Source organism: Physeter macrocephalus, chromosome 16 (assembly GCF_002837175.3).
Source record: "Physeter macrocephalus isolate SW-GA chromosome 16, ASM283717v5, whole genome shotgun sequence".
Lineage (NCBI taxonomy): Eukaryota > Metazoa > Chordata > Mammalia > Artiodactyla > Physeteridae > Physeter > Physeter macrocephalus.
Window position 1 is genome coordinate 94,753,287 of NC_041229.1, and position 21,962 is coordinate 94,775,248.

A 21,962-nucleotide genomic window follows, 5' to 3' on the forward strand; every position below is an offset into this window, starting at 1 on the left:
CCGCAGAGGGAGGCCCGCATACCACAAAAAAAAAAAAAAAAAAAAGCAGTATTTTTTCTGTACTGTGAACTAGTGTTAATGTTTCCATTCTAATTTCTTTGGTATAAAATTATAAAGAATGAGCATTTCAGGATATGTAAATAAAGTATTTGCTGAAAGCTCTTTGAGGTATTGTAGAAAGTTTATTTTCCTTGATTCAAATTTTAAAAAGATGATGGAATATTTTAGAACTTGGTAATTTAATTAATGACATTCATCCTGAACTTTCTGACCTTCAGAATTTACAGTTTTTATCTTGTATTTTAAAATCATGAGATGGAATTGATCACTTTTCATTTAACCCTCGTGACCTTTAAATATGTGGAAGGCAAATGAGACCTGCCCAAAGCAGTGCGGAGGACATGGCATGGAGTATAATCTACCGTGTGGGCAATAAAATCTCTAAGGGAAACCTAATAGGCATTTATCAGTTCTCGTTATAGGTATTAATAATTAATGAATCTTAATTATTAAGGATTATCAAGGTTCTTAAATGAGCTGGAATCTATACCTTTTTAAAAAAATTCCATTTTGGAATGTGAAATCAACTGACAACATTGTTTTTATCCAGAACGCTCTATTAAATACCAAGTACTGGTAACAGTGCATGATTCTGTGACCATGGATTAACCGTTTGTTAGGCAACCTGGATCCATCTCTGGTCTTCCACTGAGACCTTTGTCACCTGAGACACCTGGTTGTCTATTGTACTTTGTGTAGGACAGATATATTCACATCTATGATGTTGATAATATCTGCTTTCTATAACTTAGAGGATTGTTGTAAGGATCAAACAAGATAACATACTTGAGAAATTTTTGAATGTAAGGGGAAAGCTTAAACTTCAGTCTTTGCCATTCCGGGTATAATATGTTAATTGCTTTCTTGGGGCAGAGTGAGAAATATAACTGCTATTTACTCAGGACAGTTTGCAAAATGTCTTCCACATGATCCGCTCCTGCCTTCCCTTTGGACAGATGATTCGTTATCTTTCTGCTTTTCATCATCCTGGTCTCCAGTCCCTACTAATAAAGAAAACTTGCTGCTCCCTCTCCCACTGCTGATCCTAAAGTTGGCTGCCACTTTAAGAATGGTTGGAAGTTGATTGACATTTGCAAAATAATTTTGCTGACTTGGATCTTAGAGAGAATAAAGGTTAGTGTCTCTGTCATTTCATGGGAGACATTGGTAGCAGGATATAGGTGATCTACCCTCTCCCAACACCCAGTCCCCACCCTACTCCCTTCTGCTCCATATTATATTGCCTCCCATACTCTCGGCTGCATATATGTACATATCATACCTATGTTACATAATCATACATGAGGATATCATCTCATGTATCATCTTAGTGTTTCTAAGGAAGATGTAGAATTTTTTTCTTTTTTTTTTTTTTTAATAAAACTCTCTACAGGGATGTGCTTTTTGTGACTTTCCAGTGCAATGTGATTCATTTACATAGCTCTTTTTTTTTTTTTTTTTTTTTTTTTTTTGGTATGCCGGCCTCCCTCTGCTGCGGCCTCTCCCGTTGCGGAGCACAGGCTCCGGACGCGCAGGCTCAGCGGCCATGGCTCACGGGCCCAGCCGCTCCGCGGCATGTGGGAGCTTCCCAGACCGGGGCGCGAACCCAGTTCCCCTGCATCGGCAGGCGGACGCGCAACCGCTGCGCCACTAGGGAAGCCCTACATAGCTCTTAAGTCTTGCTTGTTGGTGGCATTTGATAATGAGGAATAGGAGAGGATAAAAGGGAGATAAAAGATGTTGGCCTTTGCTTTTCAAGGTAACTTTTCATGGCAGTGACACTGTGGTCATTACTAAAGCTTATAAAGGAAAAAGGAAATGTTGCTACAGAAGGCTGTTGGCTGAGGGACCAGTTCAGTGACTACTAAGGGTCTGCCTGGGATTATTACTTTTAGGGTAATATGAATTGGTTTCCTCAAAATGACCACTTAGACTTCCTACAAATTTGATTGAAAATACACATATAGAGACATAGGATTTATTGATAGACACATTGTTTTTTATATTTTACATTAAGTTGTGTGACATTTGTCAATTGGAAAAATTTCAAATACTCATTTTTTTCTTAGAAATAATTGAAAGGTATAGCAAAAACAGGTAAATTTACTTCTTAAGGATTCAGCATTCAATTAGCTATATAATTTGATCCATTAAGAACCTGTAATTACGAATTTGTTACACACTAGGAATGGCATAGGAATTTAAACACAATGTTGTACCAGTTTAACAAATTAGGAGTAGACAATTTCTTAGCTTCAAAAAATATTTTCATTAAAAAAAAATTGTTCAGTCATTCCCTTTCCCTCTCACCTTGCTTTACTTTTTCCCTGTGGCATTTGTTACCAAATTTGATACATTATCTTTTTTTTTTAATTTGTCTTTCCAACTTAGTTTTCTTCTAATTTTATTTTTAAATTTTTTTAATCATTCTTCTTTTTTAAATTAATTAATTTTATTTTTGGCTGCGTTGGGTCTTTGTTGCTGTGCGTGGGCTTTCCCTAGTTGTGGTGAGCGGGGGCTACTCTTCGTTGTGGTGCGTGGGCTTCTCACTGCAGTGGCCTCTCTTGTTGTGGAGCGCAGCTCTAGGTGTGCAGGCCTCAGTAGTTGTGGCACGTGGGCTCAGTAGTTGTGGCCCGTGGGCTCTAGAGCGCAGGCACAGTAGTTGTAGCGCACAGGCTTAGTTGCTCCGCGGCATATGGGATCTTCCCGGACCAGGGCTCGAACCTGTGACCCTGCATTGGCAGGCGGATTCTTAACCACTGCGCCACCAGGGAAGCTAGATGCATTATATTTTTTATATTTTTACCTGTCTCTTTCCTGTCTGCCCCCACGCCTGCATAGACTCTAAGCTCCAAGATAAGCAGATTGGTTTGGGTCATGGCTAATATTTCCACACATAGTCGGCACTCAGTAAATATCTGTTGAATGAGTGAATGAATGTCCATAGCATCAACTGCCTTATAAAGAGACTTTGGAGGATGTGCTTTGTAGATGATGAGACTGTCCAGATTTGAATTATGTCATCAACAGAAGGAGACTAGCCAAACTCAAGGGGTTCAGGGCCATGTTTCCAGATTTTCATACACCGAGAGTTTCAAAAGTAAATTTATGGGTTAAATGTAGCAATAATCCTCAGTAAGTCAAGAGTCATTCTAAAACTGAAAATTTTGTTATATTGTTTGATCTAAATGTAAGGATCTTAATGTAAGGCTGGGGACTTCCGTGGTGGTGCAGTGGTTAAGAATCCGCCAGCCAATGCAGGGGACACGGGTTCGAGCCCTGGTCCGGGGAGATCCCACATGTCACGGAGCAACTAAGCCTGTGCACCGCAACTACTGAAGCCCACGTGCCACAACTACTGAAGCCTGTGCGCCTAGAGCCCGTGCTCTGCAACGAGAGAAGCCACCGCAATGAGAAGCCCGTGCACCGCACAAAGAGTAGCCCCTGCTTGCCACAACTGGAGAAAGTCTGTGCACAGCAACGAAGACCCAATGCAGCCAAAAATAAATAAATCAGTAAATTTATTTAAAAAATAAAATAAAATAAAAATAAATGTAAGGCTGCCAGCCTCAGTTAATAAGGAAGCAGCCAGCACCTGACATGATCAAGAGAGAGTGGGGCTGGGAGTAAGATGCCTTCTCCAGCGCTGGATGCCTGGCTTCCCATCTGGTCTCTAACAGAACTTTCTGACATTGGGTAAGCTGTTTCACTTCAGTTTAAAATGGAGACAGTCCTAGCACTATGTTCTAGGATTGCTGTGAGAATTCAGTTAGATGATTCATGGAAAACACTTGGCTCAGTGCCTGGCATGTGTAAGCACTCAAAGGTTGCCATTGTGATTGTTTTAGAAGAGCGCTATGAGATAAGAGAAATTTTAAGTCGGAAATAGAACAGGACAGCTCCAAGTTGTCAGAGGAACGTATTCACCTCAGGTACAGAGTGTGAAATCTGGCTGTAGGCAGGCTGCTGTGGCTGAGGGACCGTATACCGGGAGTGGCCTGCAGTGATGCATTTATGGTTGCTGCCAAAGAGCAGTGGCCCGGGCCGGGGACGGAGAGAGTCCGTGTGCCTGCATGTCTAAGACAGAAAACTTAAATTCCACACTGTTCAGTTCAAAAGGAAGCTTCTGGAGAATTAGCCAAGATTTACAAACTGGTATATAAATATGCAGGCCCTGAACATGATTTTGTCCAAATATTCAGAGTAAATATGCCTTTCAAGGGTAAAATTACATGAAACCAAGTTTCATAGGCCGATAAACAAAATCAAATGCCCAGTTTTATTTATTTATTTATTTTAAAGGAAGTATAACTATGGTACAGCCTATAATACTTCTCATTGTAACTACTCCCTGTTGGCAGATGTACAGAGGAAGGCAAAATAAAACCAAAAGTTCCCTTCATGAGCATGGCCATCTATTGCCCAAAGAGTTTGTGTGTCTAAGGGCATCAAGTGAAAAGAGTCTGGCGTCTCCATTTCCATGATGGGAACAGCCTTGCCCGGATACCTGTTTGCTGTCTCTGACCAACTTCCCTCAGCCTGTGCTTGGAAGAACATTTCCAAGACTTGCCTTAGTGACTCTCATTTTTTTCTACATTCAGGTCTCTCCAGCATTTCTCTCTCTCTACTCAACACTTTATTTCTTTATGTATTTTACTGCTTGCAGCCTGGCTCTGTTTATAGTTCAGTTAGCTCTGGGAGCCAGTCTTGACATGGGGAAGTATTTCTTCTTTTAAAATGACAGAAATGCTTCTGGCTTTCTGAAATTCATCAGCTAATTAATTCAGACTGTAAAAAAGCAGAAGTTGATTCCCTTTTCTCCAGTACCCAATCTAAAAACACATATACCCTGACTGTTCTACATGTAGGAATTTATCCTACAGAAGAACTCAGGTAACTGCACAAAGATTTATATACAGGATATTCAACACAGTATTAATTATAGTAGTGAGAAATGGGAAGCTATCTAAATGTCTATCAGTGACTCCCTAATCCATTTTCCTGTTTGAGCAGAGACAGGGCCCAGCGTCTCAATGGAGATAGTAAGAGCTAGATTGCTCTGTGTTAACAGGGCGGTGGGAACATAAGCTACCTCTTCTTGGTCAGTGATTCCTTCCAGACCTTGATATGGATGATTAGAACTGTAGCCACGGATTTATTGCCCGTCTCGACAGCAGTTATGGGGCTAAAAGAGGTGACCAGAGTCCACAAATATTCTTGAATGCTTTGGCCCAGTAGGGCTCTTTAATACATTACTCAGTGTTTTTCCTGTAGGATTTCATGCCTTTGTTTGTTGCCTGTGGTATAGCCTTTTCCAATTTCTTCCCCAGACCATTCCCCAGGGTGGCCTTAATGAGACTACAAATAGCCCTGCCTTGGATTATGATTTATTACATACTTTATTTGTATACATATGTTTTTTTCTCTTTTATTCTAATCGCTTTGGCCTGGGGAGGGTCTTGGAAGCTGGGGTGGGTGTATGTGAGGGGAGCAGCCTTAGTTGCAGCCATAACTCCTTTTGGTCACACTGCTTTTGGCTTTGGTGTTAACAGATGTAAACATTCTGTAGTTTCCTGGTCCTTATTTTGTCTTCTTTTAAAAATAAAGTCTTGGTGACCTGTAAAATTTCCTCTGAATTCATTGACTTCTCACATTTTGTTTCTTATAACTTGCCAGGATACACTCTCCTTCTCCAGTACAGTGAATTCTTCCTTTGATCTGTGCCTGCTCATACTGTTTTGAATGGCTGATTAAATAAATTGTGGCCCAGCAATTCTGTGTCATTAAAAATGTCTCTCCATATGTACTGACATGGAAGGCCGTCTTTAGTGAAAAAAGCAAGTTACAGAGTAGCATATTTAGAGAAAGTCTGGTCTTTTGTTTAAAAAAAAAAAACCAACATGCCACATATATACAAATACTAACCTCATGAACCAACTCTGTTATGTCGATATGCATCTAAAATTGTCTGCAAGATCACAGCCCATAATGTTCACAGTGGTTATTTCTGGAGAGCAGTTTAACCAAAAATGTTTACTCTTTTGAGGGTCATGGACAATTTTGTGATTCCAAATGATAAAAATCTTATTCTTATAAAAATATGTATACATAGTATTTTGCCTACAATTTTAGGGAGTTCAGGGTCTCTTCTAGGAACTGCCTTGATCCAACCAGTGTGTTGGTATTACAGTCTAATATCCACCTTAGTTTGTCTTTTTTTTTTTTTTTTTTTTTTTGCGGTACGCGGGCTTCTCACTGTTGTGGCCTCTTCTGTTGCGGAGCACAGGCTCCGGACGCGCAGGCTCAGCGGCCATGGCTCATGGGCCCAGCTGCTCCACGACATGTGGGATCCTCCCGGACCGGGGCACGAACCCGCGTCCCCTGCATCGGCAGGCGGACGCACAACCACTGCGCCACCAGGGAAGCCCCTGTCTATTTTTAAGTACTGAGAAAATCCCTCATTTTTGCCTTTATGATACCCACATTGTAATAATGTCTATTGAGCTTCTACTACTTTGAAGCAACTGTAAGGACAGTTGGAAATGATACTGCCTCTGTCTGCTACAGAGAAATTTGTTAATTAACAGATTTAGCTCATACATCCTTGAGCTTCTTTTTTTTAAAGGCCCATACTGCCCAAATCATTCTAAATTCTAGGAGGGCAGTTTTATTGTATATTAAGTGGGACTGATATGTTTTAAGGTCAAATTTATGATATGATAGTTACATTTTTTATATGCTAAATATATACTCTACAGTAAATTGGGTCATCAAGACAATCAGTATTTGGGAGCATAATTTTACTATTTTAAATTATTGTAGAGGCTGATGGTATTATTTGTGTATTTATGTTATTGGGCTTAGCTGTGATTGATTTTAGTAACAGAAATTCCAATTATAAAATTGTTTCTGTGGGCAAATGGGATCTATTTTTCAATATCTTTTTGGTGTACTTTCTGGAAATGATTTGAGCAAAGTATGGAAGTTGCTTATATATCTTTAGTGTGAAACTCCATAAGTAACCAAGAGCTCATTTTGCCCTACATAGCTCAGATATTTTTTCATACTTTTACCTACCAAGTGAAGGCCCCAAATAAAGCTATCCCTTCTGAAACTAAGGCTTAAATTATAGTGTTTTATCAGCTTTTATTACACATTATATATCAAAGACATTTGTGTATTTAGTATCCAAGAGACTTGAATACATTTACAGTGTTCCAAGCTCTGGAGAAGAACCCCAAGACCTGCCTACAGCATCTTTGGCTCCTCTATCAAAGCATCTCAAGTAGTGTCTCTCAGCAGCAACTAAGTCCTCTGTGGGACACTACCCAATATGTACTTGTATTGTGCCTGTGACCCTGCAAAAGTTGGTTGCCTAAGCTTATGGTCTTTACGGGGAGCGGCTACACCCCAATCATAATGAGTAAACTCAGCACCCAGATCTTGGCTTCCAGACTGTTTTCTAATAAAGGATGCAGTGTTCCTTGGAGAAATGGCTAGTTCCAGGGCTGGGGCAGGGAAAATAGAAGGTGAGCCTGGGATATCTTATTGTGCCAGAAATCAAGAAAGTATTCAAAGAATAATGGGGACATGTCAAAAAGACACAGAAGCCAGCTTGAAGGGACTCCCTCCCATTAATCAAATCTGGATAAATTGAACATTAAAATTAAAATGATAGAAATTATAATCTGTTGACTAAAATAGGAAATTATGAGCTCATACTAATAATGATAAATAAATGCATAAATTGAAATTTTGATGAGAAAGGGGATTTTATGTAGTCTCAAAATCTCTCCCCACAAAATACCAACATATTTGTTAATTACGAAGGGAAAAATAGTAACTTTACAGTGGAGGAGCCAGGCAGACACCACCTTAATAAGAGATCAAATGTATCTTCATCAGTAATGGGACAATTGATAGGATGCAATGAGAAACACAATTTCATGTCTATGATATTCCCACCAAGGATATATAACCTGAATCTAATAATGAGGAAACATACAAACCTAAATTGAGGGACATTTTACAAAGTAATTGGCCTGTGATCTTCAAAGTGTCTAAGTCATAAAGGTCAGGAAAAGACTGGAAAACTGTTCCAGATTGAAAGAAGCTGAAGCGACATGGCAGCTAAATGCAATGGATGATTCTGATTTGGATCCTTTTGCAGTAAGGACATTGTTGAGACAATTGATGAAATTTGAACAGACCCCAAGAATTAGAAGGCAGTAATGTATCAAGGTTAATTTCTACATTTTGATGGTTATGTAATATTTAGGAGACTTTGTAGGAAATAAATACAAAAGGAACATTCTTAAACTTTTTAGTCTCAGGACCCCTTTATACTCTTAAAAATTATTGAGAGCCCCAAAGAGCTTTTGTTTATGTGGGATATAGCTATCAATGTTTATTGTATTAGAAATTCAAACTGAGTAATTTTTAAAAATAATTATTTAATTCATGTAAAAATAATAGCAATAAACACATTCTGTGTTAACGTAATGTATTTTTAGTAAGAAAAATAACTTTATTCTGAAACAAAGCAAGATTTAGTGAGAAGAGTGGCATTGTTTTACATTTTTGAAAATCTCTTTGATATCTGGCATAGAAGACAGTTGCGTTTGCAGATCTGCTTCTGCATTCAGTCTGCTGAGATATGTTCTTTTGGTCGAAGTATAAGAAGAAAATCTGGTTTCACATGGATATGTGGTTGGAAAAGAGAAAGTGATTTCAGTAGCATCTTCAGATAATTGTGGATATTCTTCGATACTACATCAAAACTCCTTAAGTGGAGGTTTCTTCACGGTTAGTTGCAATATGGAATCTGAAAGCATATCAATTTTTCATACTCAATTACCTTAAAATCTGTTTGTCTACCTCCCACTTTGAATCGGTCTTTTGCCAATCATGAGTTTGTAACTTGATGCATTGATCTTTGGAAAATATTGGTTCCTGAGTTCTGCAGATCTTACAGTTGTTGGCACAGTCCCCCCAAATTACAATTATGAATGTCACCCCTAATCTCATCAGAAAAATCTTTTCTTTCAGTCTCATGATGGTGGATACAAGTTTTCCAAAATTCTAATTTTCACTTAAAATCTCCAGTTTTATCATGGACAATAAATACTGTTGCTTGTTTTTCTTGAAGTGACAGACTTACTTCATTCATTTTTTTAAGGTATGTCTGCCAAATCTGAATAAGCATAGTTTTTCTATCAGTTGTTCTTTCAAGTAAAATGATGCTGCATGAAAAAAAGGGGCTAACTCAGCTCATGACTCAGTTGCACCTGCTTTTTCTCAAGACGGCCATTGTATTAGGTACACACAAAAAGTGCTTTATGCACACTTCGCATTTTGTCACATGGAACATTAAAAAGATGTGTACGCAAGAATAGAGATTTAAGAAAATTACTTATTTTACTGCTTCATCAGGAGACATTCTTTAATGAAACTGACTTATTTTCTTTTTTACTGCCAGTATGTGAAGAATACAGTGACTTTTAACATAGTTACGTGCTACTGCTTTGATTCCTGTTAAGATTCTAGCAGTTTTACCCATCATTGCTCTTGTGCCATTGGTGCAATTGTCACAACACTGAAGAAGGCAAATAATGTCTTGGTATTTCTGACTCTCAGGAACCCTCAGGGTCATGGACCACAGTTTGAGAACTGCTACATTGAAAGATTTATGGGTGATGGAATCTTATCAGCAACTGAATGGAACATGGTTCAGGAAAAAAGTTCCTTGTACAGCATTTGCAACTTTGCTTGAGATTATTTCAAAATTTAAAAAAATAAATAAATGATGGCCTTTCAAATGATGAAACTGAAATTTATGAGAGTAATCATTTGCAAGTTTCAGCAAGGTACCAGTAAATTCTTTTGCAGATTAAATGACATAATGTCATTCAGTAGACTTTTTTGCATCTAGTTGATTCTCAGTAATTGATAACTATAATAGTTATTACTGCTGTTTAGTTGGTAGGCTATTAACTGCAACCCTATGCATTTTACAGGGAACCTCTGAGTTCTTTAGGATGTCCTAGAGTCGGGATGATTGGTGTCAGGTCCTTATCCTTAGTTCAAAGAGTACAGGAGGAGACTCTAAATCAAGCACTTTTGCTTTTACTCTGGTTTAATATATGAAGACTGTGCTCTTTTAACAATTTAAATGAAGAGGTTTGTTTTTTGTGTTAAATAGAAAAATGGTTCTACTCTTGACAAAATGTTGAACTGTATTGATCTTCAAAATATTAATTGCCATAAAGTAAAATACTCATTTCAATAGCTGATATTTTAAATTTTATGGTGGTTTTTTCGGAAGTTCCTAGTTTTGTTTCGTCTTTAAAGAAATAAAAGCAACTGTTAAGCTTCCTTTTTCTAAATACCGAAGTGAGAGACCCAGATCTTGAAAAGAATACCTTTTCCTGTGGCAAGATCTCACAAAACCAGAGTGGAATCTTGTAAGAACAGAGTGACAGGTTGAAATAAAAAGAGGTCACTTAAAAAAAAAAAAAGCACAATCAGCATTTTTAGAAGAAAGGTACCGTGTGATATTTGACTTCAGTTAGTTCTAACGACCTTTCTCTTTGAAAGAAGAAGGGAGGAATGTTATGGAGGGTAACAGAAATATCCCTTTTGATTTCCAACTTGATTTTTAGTTCACGATTATCCTGCATGGAAAATTGGTCAGCTCTGGCCCAGATCTTACTGGTAGTACTCAATGGTCCTCTGTATCTGTGGGTTCCACACTGTGGATTCAACCAACCACAGGATCATGTATTATGTTTACAGTCCTGGGTTGGTTGAATCCATGAATACATGGGCTGACTGTGGGACTTGAGCCTCTGTGGATTTTGATATCCACAGGGGGTCCTGAAACCAATCCCCCTGGATACCAAGAGATGACTATAATTTCATTTCTCAAGCCAATAAAGAGAAGTAAGTAAGCTACCTCAAGAAAAATGTTGCTTTCCAAAAAAAATTAAAAAAATAAAAATAACAGAGAAACATTTTATGTGATTTAAAAAATGCTGAGACATAATTGGAGGAATGTTGCCTCATATGCAAAACTTATGAAGACTGTTTTATTTTTTGATTTTTTTTTTTTTTGGCTGTGCAGCATGTGGGATCTTAGTTCCCTGACCAGGGATCAAACCTGTGGCCCTTGCATTGGAATGCAGAGTTGTAACCACTGGACCACCAGGGAAGTCCCAAATGAAGACTGTTTTAGCTCTAAGATACTATAGTTAATAAACTATCTAAAGCAGATGGATAAAACCATTGTGTCCTCTCTCCCCCAACTCAGACTCTAACTCAGAGATCTCCTGTTTCCACTGCTGCCTCCCTTCTTTGGGCCCCTTCTCTTAGGACTAATTCGGCAGCTGCTGTGTTCTCTCCCAGTTGCCCATTACTTTTGATAATAGGCTGTGTCCTCTTTGCCACAGCATTTCCTTCCTAAAAACAAGTGTGGTCATGTCACTTCCCAGTTTAAGAATCTCTGCTAAGTACACAGGATGACTTGTCAACATGTTATAGGGCCGCCTTCATAGGTCTGTATCCTGTGCATTTGCACAGGGCCCTGTCTTTGGTTTGATGCTCTGCTCTCACCATCCTGAAAGTCTTAATTTTTGAACAAGGGGCCCCGCATTTCTATTTTGCACTGGACCCCAGAAAATTATGTACCTGGTCCTGCTTGTTATCTTGGCACATACAGCCTCCACCAGTGTCCTTCTACAGAACTGTTTCTTTCTGTTTCTCTCTGTATACCACCTACTCCATCCACGTGCCCTTCCTTTTCCCCACTTTCTGCTTTTGCCTGCTTCTTCTCTGCATGGCCCATTCCTACTCAAGGACTCGAAACTAGTGTCACCTCCTGTAGAAAATCCCACTCTGCAAGAGTGATTGCTTTCTCTTTGCATGCTTTGTTTATATTTATTAGAGCACCAGATGGGTTCACACACATTTCCTTCACCAAAACATGACCTATTTGCAGGTATCTGCTATTATTCTCGGGGTAAAGTCTGACATGTGGACACTACTCAGTGTGTACTTCTTGAATTTAATCAGCCAAAACATACTCATTGAGCTCCTATCATGTACCAGGCACTATTGGGCTCTGAGTGTGTAGTGGTAAAGAAAAAACCCAGACACGGACCCTGCCCTCACAGAACTGACAATTTAGGGAGTGAGGTGCTTTGCCTGGTGGCAAATGCCTGTGTTGCCTGAGTAAATGAGTGAGCATATGCTAAGATTGTTGGGTCTTAGTTTCGGATAGGCAAGCTTCTGCTTTCTTGACTAGCGGTGGTGTTGGAATGTAATAGGCACTGCAGTACCAGAGAATCTTGCATTTGGAAGCTGTCCTTGGTTCATTTCGTGACCTGAAAGAGGAAGGTGGAGACCAGCAGGATTCTGTTTCTTTCATCAAATCTGAGACACCACTGATCATGAAATGATGCAGCTTATAAGCATTAAGAAAGAAAAATGGCCTAATAAACTGACACGCCATCAATTGTAAGGCATTCTGATTTCAAAGATAAAAAGTGAATAAAAATGTGCATCTTGGAATAGATAAAGCATAGTAATTCAAAGGTTAATGGCAAGCAAACTGAGTGAAAGAAACACTTGGGACACTAAAGGCATGGCTTAAGTAGTATATTGTAACCATAGATTCCATGGGTGATACAGGAATAAGTAAATCACTTTTTTTTTTTTTTTTTTTTTTTTTTTTGGTGTTACGCGGGCCTCTCACTGAGGTGGCCTCTTTCGCCACGGAGCACAGGCTCCGGACGCTCAGGCTCAGCGGCCATGGCTCACGGGCCCAGCCGCTCCGCGGCATGTGTGATCTTCCCGGACCGGGGCACGAACCCATGTCCCCTGCATCGGCAGGCGGACTCCCAACCACTGCGCCACCAGGGAAGCCCTAAATCACTCTTTAAAGTGGAGGTATATGTGCTTGGTCAGATTGACAGGGGATATGCAGCTGATTCAAAGAGGAAAGAGTTGATGATACAGATAATACCTACAGCAGCCTGTGCTGTTTAGGAAAAAACAGCTATATATCATGCAGTCATCTTTGTGGACATTGGCAGATACAGGAAAAGAAAACATTTGAATAACACTCTACAGTTTCATAAAATACATTCTCATATGCCTATGGCATGTAATCCTCATAGGAATTCTGTAGGGTGGGTATTATTTCTTGTATTTTAAAGCCTAATAAATGGAATTCCTGAAGGTTGAAAGGCTTGATTGAAGGACCCTCAGCAAAGTGATGGAGCTGGCATTCAAGTCCAGAGCTTCTGACTGCATCCCCATGCTGTTTTGAACAAGTTCTATGTCTTGGTCAACTCAGGATGCCATAATAAAATATCATAGTCTGGGTCTCTCTTTCTCTCTTTTTTTTATTTTCAATTTATTTATTTTATTTATTTTTATTTTTGTCTGTGTTGGGTCTTTGTTGCTGTGTGCAGGCTTTCTCTAGTTGCGGCGAGTGGGGGCTACTCTTTGTTGTGGTGTGCGGGCTTCTCGTTGGGGTGGCTTCTCTTGTTGCAGAGCACAGGCTCTAGGCGCTCAGGCTTCAGTAGTTGTGGCACGGAGGTTCAGTAGTTGTGGCTCGTGGGCTGTAGAGTGTACACTCAGTAGTTGTGGCTCACGGGCTTAGTGGCTCCGTGGCATGTGGGATCTTCCCCGACCAGGGCTCGAACCCGTGTCCCCTGCATTGGCAGGTGGATTCTTAACCACTGGGCCACCAGGGAAGCCCCATAGTCTGGGTCTCTTAAACAGCAGACCTTTGTTTCTCACAGTTCTGGAGGTTGCGTAGTCCAAGATCAAGATCCTGGCAGATTCAGTTCCTGGTGAGAGCCTCTTTCCTGGCATGTCTTCTCCCTGTGTCTCCTTGGCCTTTCCTAGGTGTGTTGTGTAGAGAGAAAGAGCTCTATCTTCCTTTTCGTACAAGGTCACGAATCCCATCATGAGGGCCCCACCCTCATGACCTCAGCTAAACCTAATTACTTCCTATCGGCCCCACCTCCAAACACCATCACATTAGGGGTTAGGCCTTCAACATATGAATGGGGGGGGACACAAATATTCAGCCCATAATACTCTGCTTCCATAGTATTAGCAACATCATCTTGGAATCTTAAGCATAATAATGTTAGAAATAATTTTTATATTTTTCTCACCTCAAAAAGTAAAATTCAGATGTTTCCATTGGCAGGCCTTTTTTTCCCTCCAAGTGTAGAAAATAAACATCTTTATTTGAAAATTTCTTCAAAGGTGCCTTGTCCAGGGGTCTACAATACCTGAACCAAATGTAGAATTCAGGGCTTAAAAAGGATGGGACCTATTCATGCCCTATCGGTAGAACAAATTCACATGGTATAAGGTTTTTATTTATTACAGATGGCTGTTGTAGTTAAATAGGCTGTAATGAATAAAATATATAATAACCTTGGCTTAAAATAAAGAAATAAATACTTGGTTTGGGATGGAATCCCTGATGATGCTATGACAGATTTTTTGATTGGACTGAAAGTGAGTCTCTTCATCTGAGATTAAAATTGTCATGAATATATTTTCAAGGGCAATGTAAAAAAGAAATGGACCATGATTTGTGTAGCATCTCTGATAATTATAATTAAGTGGACCTTTAAAAAAAAATGGAGTCAGATGAATTTTTCCCATCTAGGGCATAAGCACCTTTTCTCCAGAGCTACATAAGGGAGGCTTTCTCTGTGGGGAGATGTCTAATCCCAAGGGGCAGGGGTGAAGGGATATGGTGAGGTTTGGGGGTAAAAAAGAAAACAGGAAAAGGAGTGAAGTTAAGTGGAAAGGTTATGTTTAGGGGACTTTTTCTTTGTTTTCTCCTAAAACTTAGAAAAAGTACAAAAGACTCACTTTCTATAGCTCTAAATATTGTGAAACATGTGAAAATGGAGGAGGTTTTCAAAACATGCAGTACATTTTTATAGTTACAAATTGAATTTAATGAATTTAGATTTAAGAAGCTAAAATTGGTAGGCATTGAATATAGTACCATTTTCCCAAGAGTCTCTCCTCTCCCTCTGATTATCTTTTTCAGGGCTGGGGAGAGGGAGAGTGGTCCCATGACTAAAGTATCTTCCACGTTCATCTCCGTGCCCCTGAGTTAAGCTCCTGGAGTACTTTATTCATGAGACTGGATGGTTTTCTAAGGTTTCTGATTACTCTAAAGTGTTTCTACTTCCATGTGGATGGTAGTCCAACCCAGGCAGCACAGATGGAAGAACTGAGTTGTTTCTCAATATATCTTAATGCTTTAAAAAGCCTAATGTTAAGTACCTTATGTTATTATGTCTCACACAGACATCTCTTACCGGCATGTAGTTTTATTTCTATAGAGAGGAGCTCAAGAAGTAGTGAGATGATTTTAATATATCAGCTGTGTTGGCCTAGATGCATTTATTCACTCAACAAACATTTGGGTGACCTCTGTTATATGCCAGGCATTGTGCTAGGTGCTGGGAATACAAAGATAACAAATTGATTGTGTTTGTTAGGAAGTAGAGACTCTTTGCATAATGTATTATGGGAAGTGCTTAATAGTGTTATATAGAAGGTCTCTAGGAGCACAGTCGAGAGGAAGTAAGTAGCTTTACGTTGGAGGTAATGGGAATCATGAAAATTCAGTCCACAGAGGTGGTGACACAGCTCGAATCTTAAATGATGAAATTTATAATATGGAAAAGATGAGGAAGGATAAATGTAATAAGAATTTTGTAATGAATAGGGGGAAACTTAGGGGGAAAGACAGATTGTTTATTTGGAGCAGATGTGTCAAGAAAGGAGAATCAATATATTATTTTTGGTTGTTATTAATAGAAAAATTATAAATAGTACATGAGTTTATGTAGATTAGACCTCTTTTCTAGCATTCTCAGACCTAATATCCCCAGACACCAGGGGAAAAAATGAGGAAAGTCTTTCTAAGACCTATAAGATTATTCTTAGAGCAAAACTGTTAAATTTGAGAGATGTCGATTTTTTTTTCTGGTATTTGTATCAATATAAACCACCAATATATTATCCTAGTCTTCAGGAAAAGTGGAGAGATGTCAATTTGTTGAGCAAAATGAAAATAGTGATGGCCAGACCTAGAAGTATGTTAAACATAAGGCTATTATGAATACGTTCATGACCTTTCTAGGTTTGAACATAAAAACGTGTTATTTTTATTTTATTTTATTATTATTATTATTATTATTTTTTTTTTTTCCCGGTATGTGGGCCTCTCACTGTTGTCACGAACCCGTGTCCCCTGCATCGGCAGGCGGCTTCTCAACCACTACGCCACCAGGGAAGCCCTATTTTATTATTTCTTTAAATTTATTTTATTTATTTATTTTTGGCTGCGTTGGGTCTTTGTTGCTGTACGCGGACTTTCTCTAGTTACAGCAAGTGGGAGCTACTCTTCATTGCGGTGTGCGGACTTCTCATCGCGGTGGCTTCTTTTGTTGTGGAGCACGGGCTCTAGACGCGCAGGCTTCAGTAGTTGTGGCTTGCGGGTTCAGTAGTTGTGCCTCGCGGGCTCCAGAGCGCAGGCTCAGTAGTTGTGGTACGTGGGCTTAGTTGCTCCATGGCATGTGGGATCTTCCCGGATCAGGGATCAAACCCGTGTCCTCTGCATTGGCAGGCGGATTCTTAACCACTCCACCACCAGGGAAGTCCCACGTGATAGGTTTAATATTGAGAGGTGTTTTAGCTGCATCTTGAAACTACTTTTGACAGAGAAGTTCCTTCTCTGTCGATTCCAGACTTGAACTATTTCAGGATCCTCTGAGTAAAAATCAGCAATGTGAGTGTAGGAGTGGGGCACCCATTCTTAGAAGTGATGGACTGACTCAAGGCAGTTAGGACATTCATTGTTATAGCTCTATATTTATGAATAATATTTGCTTTCTAATATTCCACCATTGTGGTCATGTGGTTTTCAGTGGAATAGTAGATAAAAAGGGATGAATGGTATCAGCCCAGCTATTTCTTAGCTTCATTCCCCACTTTTTAAACCAGAGGTGATTTTCTGCCACCATTTCTAGTGAGTTGACTGTCTTGAACAGCTCATATCAATCATCAGAGTATTTTGCTTCTTAGTTTTTTGTTTTAGCCACTAGGCTGAGAGATAGAGGGCCAAGACCATATTGGAATCATTTCAATCTGGAAAAAAGGGAAGGAGGGCATGATTATATTTGGCTACAACTAGTAGCTAGGATGCTAGCCTATCCAATTTCAAATATCAAAGGGTTTTTAAGTCAGTACAAATAGTCAGTAGTATGGAGTATCTTTGCATATGGTATGTAGTAGTCTAATAATGGGATTCTTTAGTTCTTTAATTTCTTTAAGAATTCACAACACTAGATTTTACTGTGAGACATTGAATAAATGGAGAGCCTGGAGGGAACGCCACATTGTCATTCTTCATAAATTTAATTGAAATGTTGAATGCAACCCAATAAAAACTGAGACTAAACAAGTAAGGAAAACCAATAAACTTTTGAAAAAGAGTAATAGTAAAGGAGCTCTGCACTACTAGACATATTAAAACTTATCTTAAAGTTAGAATAATTAAAACTAGGGCATTACGAAAGAACAGAAAAATATGATAGTAAACAGACTATACTTTTGGAATCAGAATGTGGGCAGTAAAAGCTGTCCAATGGCTTTATACTGTCACCTCAATCACTCATTGTATGTGGATGTCATGAGAAAGGCATGATCTTGGTCCAGGCAACTCTCTGAAGCTGAGGCAACCCCCTCCCCCTGCTTCCCCTTTCCCCCCCGCCAAGGGGCTGACACTTGAAAGCTGTCTGCTGATGATACCCCAGCAGTTGGGGTAACCAGAATTTCCTTGAAGGGGCAGTTGAGTGACTCATCTCTTTCCATTGCAACCTTCAGATTCACTTGTTTGTATATCTTTATTCCACACACTTGTAGGGTATTTATTTTAACTTACCACAGCTCCTACCCTGGAGGAAAGACTTGACAGAGGCTGTCATGTCATGGGCCTCTGTGGTGGGCAAGAATCAGAGTACTCAGAAGTACGTCTCCAAAGGCTTTGGTGAAGTTCTTACTCTTCCCTGGTGGTGGGCTCTTGCTGAGTTGTGGACTGGTAGTCTTATGAAGAACCTTGGGTAGGGGAGGTGGCGAAGGTGGAAATGAAGGTTGTTTTATGTGTATGTGGTCCCCACTTCTCTTCCAGGTGCTTATTATTACATCCTTGTACTGATGTTTAAAATTGAGGATTCTTGTTTGTCTGTGTTGGTTTCTCTTGGCAGGGTCAGATGAGAGCTGATAGACTATGGGGAGAGGGAAGATGCCTAGATTTATTTCCTAGTTCCTAAGGAAGCCAGCTATCTCCACCTCAGCCTTTTAGAACATCCTTCATAATTCTTTTCTAATTGTCTTGGCCAGAGAGAGGCATTTTCTGTCCTATTCTTATATATGTACTACTATTTTTGATTCACACAACTTGGTGGTAGTGGTAGGGATGGTTCACGGAATCCTCAAAGCCAGTATATGGGCCTGGTCAAGAGCATGCATATCCCATAATCTTTTTAAAAAATTGTTTTTATTTATATTGGCATATAGTTGATTAACAATGTTGTGATAGTTTCAGGTGTACAGCAAAAGTTGATTCAGTTATACAAATACATGTATCTATTCTTTTTCAAATTCTTTTCCCATTTAGGTTGTTACATAATATTGAGCAGAGTTCCCTGTGCTATACAGTAGGTCCTTGTTGGTTGTCCATTTTAAATATAGCAGTGTGTACTGTCGATCCCAAACTCCCTAACTCTCCCTTCTCCCCATCCTTTCACCCGGTCACCAGAAGTTCATGCTCTAAGTCTGTGAGTCTGTTTCCGTTTTGTAAATAAGTTCATTTGTATCATTTCTTTTTAGATTCTGCATATAAGCAATATCATAGGATATTTCTCTTTTTCTGTCTGACTTACTTCACTCAGTGTGACAGTCTCTAGGTGCATCCATGTTGCTGCAAATGTCATTATTTCATTCTTTTTTTAATGGCTGAGTAGTATTCCATTGTATATATGTACCACATCTTCTTTATCCATTCCTCCGTCGATGGACACTTAGGTTGCTTCTTTGCCTTGGCTGTTGTAAATAGTGCTGCAATGAACATTGGGGTGCATGTATCCTTTCAGACCATGTTTTTCTCCAGATATATGCCCAGGAGTGGGATTGCAGGATCATATGTTAGCTCTTTTTTTAGTTTTTTAAGACATATCCCATAATCTTGGGAAAAGAAATGTGAGGGAAGTCTGCTGGATTCTTCTGAGGAGGTTTTCCTCACTATAAAAGGGACATATAACAGGGATGCCCTATTTCTGCCTCTGAACATTGCCTGCATGGATGCTTGGAATGGCAGTGGCTCTCTTGAAACCAAAAGAAGAGCCAGCCTAGGGGAATAGGAGAAAAGGGTGGAAGGACCCTGGAGCCTTTGTGACATTGTTGAGCAACTGAGCAAAGCAGATCCAAGACCTTGTCCTCACAAGCTTAATTCTGGTGGGAGCAGATGACAACAAACACGTGCGTTATTAGAGTATATAGTATATTAGAGAGGGGTAAGCACGATGGAATGAAATAAAGCAGGGAAGGGGGGGACAAGGAGTGCTGGGGAGGAATGGCTGCATTTTTTATTTTTATTTTTATTTTCTTTTAGTTATTTTTGGTTGATTTGGGTCTTCGTTGCTGTGCGCCGGCTCTCCCCAGTTGCGAGGAGCGGGGGCCACTCCTTGCTGCGGAGCGCAGGCCTCTCACTGCAGTGGCATCTCCCGTTGAGGAGCACGGGCTCCAGGCGCTTGCTTCAGTGGTTGTGGCTCACAGGCTCTAGAGCGTAGGCTCAGTAGTTGTGGCACACGGGCTTAGTTGCTCTGTGGCATGCGGGATCCTCCCGGCCCAGGGTTCGAACCCGTGTCCCCTGCACTGGCAGGCAGACTCTCAACCACTGCGCCACCAGGGAAGCCCTGCATTTTTTACAGGGTGGTCAATGACGGCTTCTCTGAGAAGGTAACATTTACTTAAAGACCCAACAGAGACAGGGGATGTGGAAAAGCATTCCAGACAGAGGGCACAGTAAGTTCAAAAGCCTTGAGTGTATTTGGAGAACATCCTGTGTCTAAAGAACTGCTAGGACCCCTGTGACCAAGGCTGGGGAGCAAGTGGAGAGTAAGTGGGTGGAGATTAGTTCAGCATCAGGCTGATGCTGAAGACTTTGGTTCTTAACTGTAAATGAGATGGAACGCTTTGGAGGATTGCAAGGAGGGTGACAGGAGCTGACCTATGTTAAAAAAAGAAAGAAAGAAAGAAAAGCCCACAATAGAGGCAGTGAAGAAAAGTTAAGGGAAGGTAATCAACGTTAATTGGACTAGAACATGATTCAGAGTAATTCAGGTATAAGTTCAAATTTTTATTTATCTTGAAAAACTTATGTCAGAAACCATTTTGCTTATCCTAGTGTGAAGACATAAGAAAGAGCTTACTGGAGTGTTCTTATTAAGTAACATTCTTTCCAAAAGGGTCTCTGAATTTTTTTTTTTTTTTTTAAGTAGCGTATCTATGTAAGACTGTGCCATATAAGTCCATTCACCAAATCCTATGAGATCTAAAAGTAAATTTGACTCAGGGGTTGTGAGGTAGCTTTTATTACTAGAGAGAAATTTTCCTAAATGTCAGTATATCGTGCTAGTGTGGAAACAGACTTTGCTTTCCTCAAATAAATAGATAAATTTCATCTTATTTTACTTCAGGAATAAAGTTTTACATTCAATAAAAGGTATCCTTCAGCCTTTTGATTTTGGTCTTTTTTCTTGTGACTTGGTGGCTCTAATAAAGGTAGAGTTCTTTACTTACTTGTGGTAAATTCTGTGAACCATTTATGCTAAGACATGTCAGACCAGCTAGTGGGAAATGACAGACCTGTATCTGGCTGTCAATTACATGAACACGTAATAACTCATTTATATTCGAATAGTAGGTATACCTTTAACACCAGATAAGGTATTTTCCAGGTCAGTTATATCCTCTCTAGTTTATTCATAGATTCCTATCTAGGGTGGATACTTTTCATTGAGTCTAAAGAACCTCTTGTGAACCAGCTCTTTAGTTTTAGACATAAATCCTTTCAGATCAAGAACAGAAACCTCCTATGTGGATTACCGCTGTATATTCTGTGATAAGCCGGCATTGACTTCAAAGGAAGAAAATTTTATTTTTGGAAGCAGAATTTTTAAATTAATTCTTTTGAATTCTCATCAAGTTCCAAAGAATAAGCATTCTTGGAGTCTTTATGGAGTGCCTCATGTATGCCAGTACATGGTAATATTGTTAGTACTAAAGGTAATACTTTGGTACCTTTGATAGCACTAATGGGCATTATTACCTTCATTTTCACAAGGGGATGCTGAGGCCCATAGAGGATGTGTGACTTGCTCAAAGTCATTTAGCAAATAAGTGTGGAAGTCAAATTGGTACCCAAGTCTGGGTGACCTCGCAGTCCGTGCCATCTTCTCAAAGCGGCTCACTAGTGAAGGCAGCAATCAACATGACATGTTCCCTCAGATGAGTTTTGTTTCTCCAGGGTCTCATTTCTGAATGTGTTATTTCCCTTAGCTCTGTTTGGACCTTAACAGTCCTGTGCAAAGTAGAACACTGAGGTCTTTCTGGTGTCACTTTGTAGCTCCATTACTATGCATTTTGTGTGGTTTTTTAAATGTAGTGATTATTCATTATTAACCAAGCTCCTAAATTCCAATATGATCATATTCATTTTATTTCCACTTTAATAAGGTGGATTTTTTGTTTAAATAGATCACACTTAAGGCTTTTTCCTGAAATTATGAAGT

At 39.6% G+C, this 21,962-nt stretch overlaps 1 protein-coding gene across 2 annotated transcripts in view; it reads left to right on the top strand.

The window, feature by feature from the left end:
* The window catches only part of HSD17B12 (hydroxysteroid 17-beta dehydrogenase 12), a 174,045-nt gene that overhangs the window by 84,773 nt on the left and 67,310 nt on the right, over nt 1-21,962 (top strand). The gene's annotated exons all lie outside the window — the stretch shown is intronic.